Consider the following 12,556-nt stretch of genomic DNA (forward strand, 5'->3'; position numbering starts at 1 on the left):
GGGTCCCTGTACGGCCTCCCATTGCTGCTGTCTCCATCGCCACACTCTGCCATGTGCCACTTTCAGGTCTCCTCACACACTGCTGGTGTGTAGAATTTTTTGACATAGGGTGCTGGCAGATTATGGGCCTCCTATAGCTGCTGCCAGGCCCCTAATCTGCCATGGGCCCCTATATACCGCCTCCTCATGCTGCTGCCAAGTCCAGAGTCTCTCATGGGTCCCTGTACGGCCTCCCATTGCTGCTGTCTCCATCGCCAAACTCTGCCATGTGCCACTTTCAGGTCTCCTCACACACTGCTGGTGTGTAGAATTTTTTGACATAGGGTGCTGGCAGATTACGGGCCTCCTATAGCTGCTGCCAGGCCCCTAATCTGCCATAGGCCCCTATATACTGCCTCCTCATGCTGCTGCCAGGTCCAGAGTCTCTCATGGGTCCCTGTACGGCCTCCCATTGCTGCTGTCTCCATCGCCACACTCTGCCATGTGCCACTTTCAGGTCTCCTCACACACTGCTGGTGTGTAGAATTTTTTGACATAGGGTGCTGGCAGATTACGGGCCTCCCATAGCTGCTGCCAGGCCCCTAATCTGCCATAGGCACCTATATACCGCCTCCTCATGCTGCTGCCAGGTCCAGAGTCTCTCATGGGTCCCTGTACGGCCTCCCATTGCTGCTGTCTCCATCGCCACACTCTGCCATGTGCCACTTTCAGGTCTCCTCACACACTGCTGGTGTGTAGAATTTTTTGACATAGGGTGCTGGCAGATTACGGGCCTCCCATTGCTGCTGCCAGGCCCCTAATCTGCCATGGGCCCCTATACCGCCTCCTCATGCTGCTGCCAAGTCCAGAGTCTCTCATGGGTCCCTGTACGGCCTCCCATTGCTGCTGTCTCCATCGCCACACTCTGCCATGTGCCACTTTCAGGTCTCCTCACACTGCTGGTGTGTAGAATTTTTTGACATAGGGTGCTGGCAGATTACGGGCCTCCCATAGCTGCTGCCAGGCCCCTAATCTGCCATAGGCCCCTATATACCGCCTCCTCATGCTGCTGCCAGGTCCAGAGTTTCTCATGGGTCCCTGTACGGCCTCCCATTGCTGCTGTCTCCATCGCCACACTCTGCCATGTGCCACTTTCAGGTCTCCTCACACTGCTGGTGTGTAGAATTTTTTGACATAGGGTGCTGGCAGATTACGGGCCTCCCATAGCTGCTGCCAGGCCCCTAATCTGCCATAGGCCCCTATATACCGCCTCCTCATGCTGCTGCCAGGTCCAGAGTCTCTCATGGGTCCCTGTACGGCCTCCCATTGCTGCTGTCTCCATCGCCACACTCTGCCATGTGCCACTTTCAGGTCTCCTCACACTGCTGGTGTGTAGAATTTTTTGACATAGGGTGCTGGCAGATTACGGGCCTCCCATAGCTGCTGCCAGGCCCCTAATCTGCCATAGGCCCCTATATACCGCCTCCTCATGCTGCTGCCAAGTCCAGAGTCTCTCATGGGTCCCTGTACGGCCTCCCATTGCTGCTGTCTCCATCGCCACACTCTGCCATGTGCCACTTTCAGGTCTCCTCACACTGCTGGTGTGTAGAATTTTTTGACATAGGGTGCTGGCAGATTACGGGCCTCCCATTGCTGCTGCCAGGCCCCTAATCTGCCATAGGCCCCTATATACCGCCTCCTCATGCTGCTGCCAGGTCCAGAGTCTCTCATGGGTCCCTGTACGGCCTCCCATTGCTGCTGTCTCCATCGCCACACTCTGCCATGTGCCACTTTCAGGTCTCCTCACACACTGCTGGTGTGTAGAATTTTTTGACATAGGGTGCTGGCAGATTACGGGCCTCCTATAGCTGCTGCCAGGCCCCTAATCTGCCATAGGCCCCTATATACCGCCTCCTCATGCTGCTGCCAGGTCCAGAGTCTCTCATGGGTCCCTGTACGGCCTCCCATTGCTGCTGTCTCCATCGCCACACTCTGCCATGTGCCACTTTCAGGTCTCCTCACACACTGCTGGTGTGTAGAATTTTTTGACATAGGGTGCTGGCAGATTACGGGCCTCCTATAGCTGCTGCCAGGCCCCTAATCTGCCATAGGCCCCTATATACCGCCTCCTCATGCTGCTGCCAGGTCCAGAGTCTCTCATGGGTCCCTGTACGGCCTCCCATTGCTGCTGTCTCCATCGCCACACTCTGCCATGTGCCACTTTCAGGTCTCCTCACACTGCTGGTGTGTAGAATTTTTTGACATAGGGTGCTGGCAGATTACGCGCCTCCCATAGCTGCTGCCAGGCCCCTAATCTGCCATAGGCCCCTATATACCGCCTCCTCATGCTTCTGCCAGGTCCAGAGTCTCTCATGGGTCCCTGTACGGCCTCCCATTGCTGCTGTCTCCATCGCCACACTCTGCCATGTGCCACTTTCAGGTCTCCTCACACACTGCTGGTGTGTAGAATTTTTTGACATAGGGTGCTGGCAGATTACGGGCCTCCTATAGCTGCTGCCAGGCCCCTAATCTGCCATAGGCCCCTATATACCGCCTCCTCATGCTGCTGCCAGGTCCAGAGTCTCTCATGGGTCCCTGTACGGCCTCCCATTGCTGCTGTCTCCATCGCCACACTCTGCCATGTGCCACTTTCAGGTCTCCTCACACTGCTGGTGTGTAGAATTTTTTGACATAGGGTGCTGGCAGATTACGGGCCTCCCATAGCTGCTGCCAGGCCCCTAATCTGCCATAGGCCCCTATATACCGCCTCCTCATGCTGCTGCCAGGTCCAGAGTCTCTCATGGGTCCCTGTACGGCCTCCCATTGCTGCTGTCTCCATCGCCACACTCTGCCATGTGCCACTTTCAGGTCTCCTCACACTGCTGGTGTGTAGAATTTTTTGACATAGGGTGCTGGCAGATTACGGGCCTCCCATAGCTGCTGCCAGGCCCCTAATCTGCCATAGGCCCCTATATACCGCCTCCTCATGCTGCTGCCAAGTCCAGAGTCTCTCATGGGTCCCTGTACGGCCTCCCATTGCTGCTGTCTCCATCGCCACACTCTGCCATGTGCCACTTTCAGGTCTCCTCACACACTGCTGGTGTGTAGAATTTTTTGACATAGGGTGCTGGCAGATTATGGGCCTCCTATAGCTGCTGCCAGGCCCCTAATCTGCCATGGGCCCCTATATACCGCCTCCTCATGCTGCTGCCAAGTCCAGAGTCTCTCATGGGTCCCTGTACGGCCTCCCATTGCTGCTGTCTCCATCGCCACACTCTGCCATGTGCCACTTTCAGGTCTCCTCACACACTGCTGGTGTGTAGAATTTTTTGACATAGGGTGCTGGCAGATTACGGGCCTCCTATAGCTGCTGCCAGGCCCCTAATCTGCCATAGGCCCCTATATACCGCCTCCTCATGCTGCTGCCAGGTCCAGAGTCTCTCATGGGTCCCTGTACGGCCTCCCATTGCTGCTGTCTCCATCGCCACACTCTGCCATGTGCCACTTTCAGGTCTCCTCACACACTGCTGGTGTGTAGAATTTTTTGACATAGGGTGCTGGCAGATTACGGGCCTCCCATAGCTGCTGCCAGGCCCCTAATCTGCCATAGGCCCCTATATACCGCCTCCTCATGCTGCTGCCAGGTCCAGAGTCTCTCATGGGTCCCTGTACGGCCTCCCATTGCTGCTGTCTCCATCGCCACACTCTGCCATGTGCCACTTTCAGGTCTCCTCACACACTGCTGGTGTGTAGAATTTTTTGACATAGGGTGCTGGCAGATTACGGGCCTCCCATTGCTGCTGCCAGGCCCCTAATCTGCCATGGGCCCCTATACCGCCTCCTCATGCTGCTGCCAAGTCCAGAGTCTCTCATGGGTCCCTGTACGGCCTCCCATTGCTGCTGTCTCCATCGCCACACTCTGCCATGTGCCACTTTCAGGTCTCCTCACACTGCTGGTGTGTAGAATTTTTTGACATAGGGTGCTGGCAGATTACGGGCCTCCCATAGCTGCTGCCAGGCCCCTAATCTGCCATAGGCCCCTATATACCGCCTCCTCATGCTGCTGCCAGGTCCAGAGTTTCTCATGGGTCCCTGTACGGCCTCCCATTGCTGCTGTCTCCATCGCCACACTCTGCCATGTGCCACTTTCAGGTCTCCTCACACTGCTGGTGTGTAGAATTTTTTGACATAGGGTGCTGGCAGATTACGGGCCTCCCATAGCTGCTGCCAGGCCCCTAATCTGCCATAGGCCCCTATATACCTCCTCCTCATGCTGCTGCCAGGTCCAGAGTCTCTCATGGGTCCCTGTACGGCCTCCCATTGCTGCTGTCTCCATCGCCACACTCTGCCATGTGCCACTTTCAGGTCTCCTCACACTGCTGGTGTGTAGAATTTTTTGACATAGGGTGCTGGCAGATTACGGGCCTCCCATTGCTGCTGCCAGGCCCCTAATCTGCCATAGGCCCCTATATACCGCCTCCTCATGCTGCTGCCAGGTCCAGAGTCTCTCATGGGTCCCTGTACGGCCTCCCATTGCTGCTGTCTCCATCGCCACACTCTGCCATGTGCCACTTTCAGGTCTCCTCACACACTGCTGGTGTGTAGAATTTTTTGACATAGGGTGCTGGCAGATTACGGGCCTCCCATTGCTGCTGCCAGGCCCCTAATCTGCCATGGGCCCCTATACCGCCTCCTCATGCTGCTGCCAAGTCCAGAGTCTCTCATGGGTCCCTGTACGGCCTCCCATTGCTGCTGTCTCCATCGGCACACTCTGCCATGTGCCACTTTCAGGTCTCCTCACACACTGCTGGTGTGTAGAATTTTTTGACATAGGGTGCTGGCAGATTATGGGCCTCCCATAGCTGCTGCCAGGCCCCTAATCTGCCATAGCCCCCTATATACCGCCTCCTCATGCTGCTGCCAGGTCCAGAGTCTCTCATGGGTCCCTGTACGGCCTCCCATTGCTGCTTTCTCCATCGCCACACTCTGCCATGTGCCACTTTCAGGTCTCCTCACACACTGCTGGTGTGTAGAATTTTTTGACATAGGGTGCTGGCAGATTACGGGCCTCCCATTGCTGCTGCCAGGCCCCTAATCTGCCATGGGCCCCTATACCGCCTCCTCATGCTGCTGCCAAGTCCAGAGTCTCTCATGGGTCCCTGTACGGCCTCCCATTGCTGCTGTCTCCATCGCCACACTCTGCCATGTGCCACTTTCAGGTCTCCTCACACACTGCTGGTGTGTAGAATTTTTTGACATAGGGTGCTGGCAGATTACGGGCCTCCCATAGCTGCTGCCAGGCCCCTAATCTGCCATAGCCCCCTATATACCGCCTCCTCATGCTGCTGCCAGGTCCAGAGTCTCTCATGGGTCCCTGTACGGCCTCCCATTGCTGCTGTCTCCATCGCCACACTCTGCCATGTGCCACTTTCAGGTCTCCTCACACACTGCTGGTGTGTAGAATTTTTTGACATAGGGTGCTGGCAGATTACGGGCCTCCTATAGCTGCTGCCAGGCCCCTAATCTGCCATAGGCCCCTATATACCGCCTCCTCATGCTGCTGCCAGGTCCAGAGTCTCTCATGGGTCCCTGTACGGCCTCCCATTGCTGCTGTCTCCATCGCCACACTCTGCCATGTGCCACTTTCAGGTCTCCTCACACTGCTGGTGTGTAGAATTTTTTGACATAGGGTGCTGGCAGATTACGGGCCTCCCATAGCTGCTGCCAGGCCCCTAATCTGCCATAGGCCCCTATATACCGCCTCCTCATGCTGCTGCCAGGTCCAGAGTCTCTCATGGGTCCCTGTACGGCCTCCCATTGCTGCTGTCTCCATCGCCACACTCTGCCATGTGCCACTTTCAGGTCTCCTCACACTGCTGATGTGTAGAATTTTTTGACATAGGGTGCTGGCAGATTACGGGCCTCCTATAGCTGCTGCCAGGCCCCTAATCTGCCATAGGCCCCTATATACCGCCTCCTCATGCTGCTGCCAGGTCCAGAGTCTCTCATGGGTCCCTGTACGGCCTCCCATTGCTGCTGTCTCCATCGCCACACTCTGCCATGTGCCACTTTCAGGTCTCCTCACACTGCTGGTGTGTTGAATTTTTTGACATAGGGTGCTGGCAGATTACGGGCCTCCCATTGCTGCTGCCAGGCACGTAATCTGCCATGGGCCCCCGTACCGACTCCTCTTGCTGTGACGTTGCAACAAGGTGGAATTCAACCCTACATATGTTAGACCGCCTTTACGAACAGCGAAAGGCCATCACAGATTTCCTGATGTTAAAAGCGGATAAAGGTACTCCTTGTGTAACTTAGATGTCAGCCATTGGCAGCTCATGCGTGACACCTGCGCTTGCTCAGGCCCTTTGAGGAGGCCACGCTATTCGTGAGTCGGCAGGACTATGGGATGAACGACGTCATTCCTCTGTTGCACGTCCTGGAACAAATGCTGTTAACAATGGCTGGTCAGGGTGCGGTAGACGTGGCGCACAGATCTCAACGCCACATGACCCCTGTGGGGGCAGGACAGGAAGAAGAGGAGGAGGTAGAGGAGGACATTGGTGCTGAGGAATTATTGAGTGAAATGGGTGGTTTTTCCACTCAGCGGACAGGAGTGGAGGAGCAGGAGCATCTGGTAGAGGAGGAGGAGGAGACAGAGGACCCAGACGCACCGTGGCAGTATGCTGTGGAGATGGAGGTAGGGAGTCCCTCGCATTCCTTGGCACAAATGGCCCATAGCATGCTCGCTTGCTTGCGTAGCGACAGCCGAATAATAACCATCAGACAGAGGGATGACTTTTGGCTGTCCACCTTGTTGGACCCTCGCTACCGTTCAAAAATGGTGGCCTTTTTCACACCTGCTGAGAGGGAGGCCAAAATAACGTACTATAAAAACCACCTATGTAGTCAGCTGGTCTCTGCCTTTCTGCGCCAACGTCCATCCTCAGACACTGTGGGCCCTGTGCGCTCGCGTTACGCTGCCATGGCAGCAGGGGAGGGGTGGGGTGGTAGGAGCAGTGGCAGCTCCACCAGCAGCGGCTGCCTCAGTCTGCAGTCGATGATGAGTAGCTTTCTTCACCAGCGCAGTGAGGAAACTACTAACCAGCCGCAGCAGCAGCAGCATCAGGTGGACCTGGAGCAGGACCTCAAACAACAGGCTTAGGCCTACTTGGACAGCACCCTGCCAACCGAGGTAGACAATCCCCTTGACTACTGGGCAACAAAACTTGACCTTTGACCCCAACTAGCTGAATTTGCCCTTGAAAGGCTGTCATGCCCGGCCAGTAGCGTGGCATCGGAGCGCGTGTTTAGTGCGGCAGGAGGTATTGCAACTCCGCGGAGGACACGACTGTCCACCCAAAGTGTGGAGAGACTCACGTTTGTGAAAATGAATCAGGCGTGGATTAGTCTGGATTTCAAACCACTAGTTCCTGACACAACTGACTAAATCCGCCATGAATCATGCCCCAAACATGTGCCACTTTCAGGTCTCCTCACACACTGCTTGTGTTTTCAATTTTTTGACATAGGGTGCTGGCAGATTACGGGCCTCCCATAGCTGCTGCCAGGCCCCTAATCTGCCATGGGCCCCTATATACCGCCTCCTCATGCTGCTGCCAGGTCCAGAGTGTCTCATGCCATGTGCCACTTTCAGGTCTCCTCACACACTGCTGGTGTGTTCAATTTTTTGTCATAGGGTGCTGGCAGATTACGGGCCTCCTATAGCTGCTGCCAGGCCCCTAATCTGCCATGGGCCCCTATACTGCCTCCTCATGCTGCTGCCAGGTCCACAGTCTCTCATGGGTCCCTGTACGGCCTCCCATTGCTGCTGTCTCCATCGCCACACTCTGCCATGTGCCACTTTCAGGTCTCCTCACACACTGCTGGTGTGTTCCATTTTTTGTCATAGGGTGCTGGCAGATTACGGGCCTCCCATTGCTGCTGCCAGGCCTGTAATCTGCCATGGGCCCCCGTACCGCCTGGTCACGCTGCTGCTGGGTCCACAGTGTGACATGGGTCCTTGTACCGCCTCCCATTGCTCCCACTGCATGTGCCACTTTCAGGTCTCCTCACACTCCTGCTGGTTTCCATTTTGTCATAGGTTGCTGTATGGCCTCCCATTGCTGCTGCCTCCACCGCCACACTGTGGCTCCAAACACTGGTTTTGGCCCCGTGACTGGCCAAATGAGTGAAGTGTGCGGTGATTCTAAGATCGACGGCACTCATCTGCATGTCATACTGAGTGACAGTATTATTTCTCTTCCCCAGCAGACTCCAAGGGCATTTAAATTAAAGGTACAGTGTTCTGCACTAATATTAAGTCTCTCTGAAGCCTAGAAACACCCTTTTTTAAGTTAAATTCACAGCGAATTTATTCGACTCGAATCGAATATTGTCCACGAATTCGCCGAATCAGTCGAATCGAATTTTTCATTTCTTCGCTCATCTCTAGTGACAACAATGAAACACACCTGCCTAATGAGTGGTGAAATGGCCATTGTAGTCTCTGATAGAAGCTGGTTTGACAGGGTGACTATGCAGGGCAAAACTGGGAGACAGGGACAAAGCGTTGTCACACTACTGTATATTAGGAAGTGCCTTAATAAGGGTCTTCATGGCAGGATCACCAGGCATTATTTTAGATGAAAGCTGTCTGATAGCTTTCAAAAAGACAAGGAAGTGAGGGAACTCTCACAGAGAGAAAGGCAGTAACAACGTTGACTTCCTTTTAACACTTCACTACACTATCCATTAAAAATAGCAATGTTTTGACTGAAGTTGAGCATGATTGTAGCATAAAGTAAATGTCCCACACATTATTATTCACAATGTTACATCTTGACACACACACATGCATGTTAATATACACACAGAGGGGTTAACAATCCCCCCATCACAGACTATAAATATGTAGGAGTCCAGCCATGCTTTGCATTTTCAAAGGGTGTGAGCAGTTTTAAAAACAGTCAAATTAAAACAATGGATTTAAAAAAATATACCGTATATACTCGAGTATAAGCCGACCCGAATATAAGCCGAGGTACCTAATTTTACCACAAAAAACTGGGAAAAACTATTGACTCGAGTATAAGCCGAGGGTGGGAAATGAGGCACCTACTAGTCAATGTAAAAAATTGGTGTCAGTGGGAGGAATAGTGCCCCATCATTGGTGTCACTGGGAGGAATAGCGCCCCATCGTTGGTGTCAGTGGGAGGAATAATGCCCCATCATTAGTATCAGTGGGAGGAATAGTGCCCCATCATTGGTGTCAGTGGGAGGAATAGTGCCCCATCGTTGGTGTCAGTGGGAGGAATAATGCCCCATCGTTGGTATCACTGGGAGGAATAGTGCCCCATCGTTGGTGTCAGTGGGAGGAATAGTGCCCCATCGTTGGTGTCAGTGGGAGGAATAATGCCCCATCATTGGTGTCAGTGGGAGGAATAGTGCCCCATCGTTGGTGTCAGTGGGAGGAATAATGCCCCATCGTTGGTATCACTGGGAGGAATAGTGCCCCATCGTTGGTGTCAGTGGGAGGAATAATGCCCCATCATTAGTATCAGTGGGAGGAATAGTGCCCCATCATTGGTGTCAGTGGGAGGAATAGTGCCCCATCGTTGGTGTCAGTGGGAGGAATAATGCCCCATCATTAGTATCAGTGACACCAATGATGCGGCACTATTCCTCCCACTGACACCAATGACACTTGCTGACCCCTGTTGCAGTATGGTGCTGCTGCAGCCAGCATATATGGTTGCAGCAGCACCTCTGCACTGCACACTTACCGGCTTTTCCCTCACTCGATTTTCGCGGGTCCGCTCGGCTCCGCCTCCTAGCCCGTGATTGGCCGCCTGTGTACCTTTCCTGAGCTACAGTTCTGGCGGCCAATCACCGGTGAGGAGGCGGAGCCGAGCGGCAGGAGTGAGGGAGTGGCCGGAGTGACGGAAGGAGCAGCACTTCCTGGATGGATCATCGTGGGAGCCAGGTAAGAGACAGCAGCCCTCTGTCCACCCCTGTATGCGCCCCCCTTGACGGAGCCTTGCGCCCCCCCTGGGGGGCACGCCCCACTATCTGCAGATGTTGACTCGAGTATAAGCCGAGGGGGCCGTTTTTCAGCACAAAAAATGTGCTGAAAAACTCGGCTTATACTCGAGTATATACGGTATACACAATTTCATGCTACTATATTTGATTATAATAAACATTTTACTCTAAAATAATCTCTCTCTACCAATCCCTCCACTGGCTTCCCATTGCCCAACGAATACAATTCAAAACATTAACAATAACATATAAAGCCATTTACAAATCTGCTCCAAATTACATCACCAATCTTGTCTCCAAATATCATCCAAACCATCCTCCCAAGACCTTCTGCTCTCTAGCTTTCTTGTTTCCTCCTCTCTTGCTTGTCTCCAGGACTTCACAGCTTTCCCCATTCTCTGTAACACTCTACCCCAGTCTGTTCAACTATCACCTACTCTGTCCATTTTTCGGCGATCCCTTAAAACCTATCTCTTCAGGGAAGCCTATCCTGCTTTCAGCTAATAATTAAATTTCTTATTTTTCCAATTGGTTCACCGCCCACAGTTATCACCTTTTGTTCCACCAGCCCCTCCCTATTTGATTGTTAGCTTCCAGGAGTAGGGCCCTCCTAACCCTCTTGTATTGAACTGTATCATTGCTGTATTGTTTCCCTTTATATTATAAAGCGCTGAGCAAATTGTTGGCGCTATATAAATCCTATATTATAATAATATTAAGGTAAATGGAAAGATTTTTTTTTATTGTATCTAAAGCCAAAACTTTTTTCTTTTGTATTGGATAGGGCGTTGAGCAGGTAGAACCCCTTTCCCCACTGGTAAGATTTACCCTCTTTTTTTGTCCTGGTGTCCATCATCATGGGCACTGAAAATCCCCGATGTCACAAATTTTCCAATGGAGACACTTTTTTGGTGATAATTGTCTAAAACTGGCCATACACAGATTGAAATTCTGCCAACATGTGGCCATCTTTGCTCAGCAGAACCTGATCTTAATCAGAGGCTACAGCCATTGATCAGTGTATTCTGACAGTGGATTCCTCCATCCTTGTTTGTGTAGATGGAGGAATCAGTTAGAATAAAAATAAAACTGTGTATGGCCACCTTAAGACGGGCTTTCCCCAACTTGGAAAGATTTCTTTTCACTTCATGTTTTGTCTACAGAATAGGAGACACTGAAAAAACTGGAAGAGGTTCTATAATACTTTATCCAAAAAAAAGATACAGATAAAATGGACAAGCACTTTGATGTGGTTCAGAAAATCAAGCCCTATGTCTCAACATATTTTACCAAAGGTTTCAAAATGTCATTGCGTAATTTGTAATTCCCTAAGTTATAATTCTGTTGTTATTACTTTTATTTCTCACTATGTTCTTTTTTGAATTAATAATGCTAAGAACAATGGACAAAAAATCCTTTATTCTTAAAATTAAGTTATGTGTGCTAATAGGTCTCTTGTGATATTCTTGGTTCTTGTAGTAAATTTCAAAGAGAGACCATATCTCATCTTCAGTTACAGTATTTGGGACATACTGTATCTGTGGATGTTAATTTTTCTGGCAAGAGGGATTTTAAAAAGAAATAAGCATTTAGTATTCATATATTTTCTGATTGTTATTAAATTATTTGTATAACAAAAAAAGTAATTGAAAAATCCTGTTAGGAAAGGTTTTAGGGTCGTTCAGATTTTATGTATTATGAGCATGTAAGTGAAGAAGCAACATAATGATAACTACATTACATAAGACAGCACTAACTTCTGCTTTTTTTTCCAGTTAACCTCTTTTATTGATGTTTCTTTTTTGGCAGTTAACAGTTCTATTGCTCTAAAGACCCAAAGACATTCCAATGTAATTTCCTTTAAAAAAATTACTTACTAAGCCACAGACTAGTGCATTAGGCAATGATTGTGCTACAAAGGGATTTCATACTGCATATAAGAGACTTTCAGAATATTTTTCTTCAATATCTTTGTGAATAGGCAATTATGTTTTTTCCTATACTTTTTTTTTCTTCTTTCATATTTTTTCTTAGAGTTTTCTCTTCCCTTTACTTTGTCTATAGAGAAGACAACATAAAAACCCAAAGCCTTAAGAAAATTATATCTTATCAAACAATTCACAGGGAATTGGATAAATCTATAATCAAGTCGCCCTCCTTTTGTGTTTCCTTTGACAGTGGAAGCAGTCTAGGTTTGTCCCCTTCGTTTATAGCCATTTGGAGACCTGCTTCAAACGACTCTATACTACAATACATACATCTACTAGCTAATGGTCTGAACTCTCACAGACAATTGCTTTTTTCATGGCTGTGATTTTTATCACAGCAATTCTATGCTCCACCAAGAAAAACATGTAAAACAGCTGGGGCATATACCTCCTTACAGTTTAACATACTGTAGATAGCTGACCAGGTCATTTTGAATACTGCAGGTAACAGTAACAACTGGATTCCTCTTGTGTAATTGGGTTTGTTGTACTTTTGTAAGAGCAGTTCTAAATCTCAATTTGATAGCATAACTCTGAAATTTCTC

The sequence above is a fragment of the Staurois parvus genome, unplaced genomic scaffold, assembly GCF_062004578.1.
Source record: "Staurois parvus isolate SC_StPar_1 unplaced genomic scaffold, SC_StPar_1.0 ptg000361l, whole genome shotgun sequence".
NCBI classification, from domain to species: domain Eukaryota; kingdom Metazoa; phylum Chordata; class Amphibia; order Anura; family Ranidae; genus Staurois; species Staurois parvus.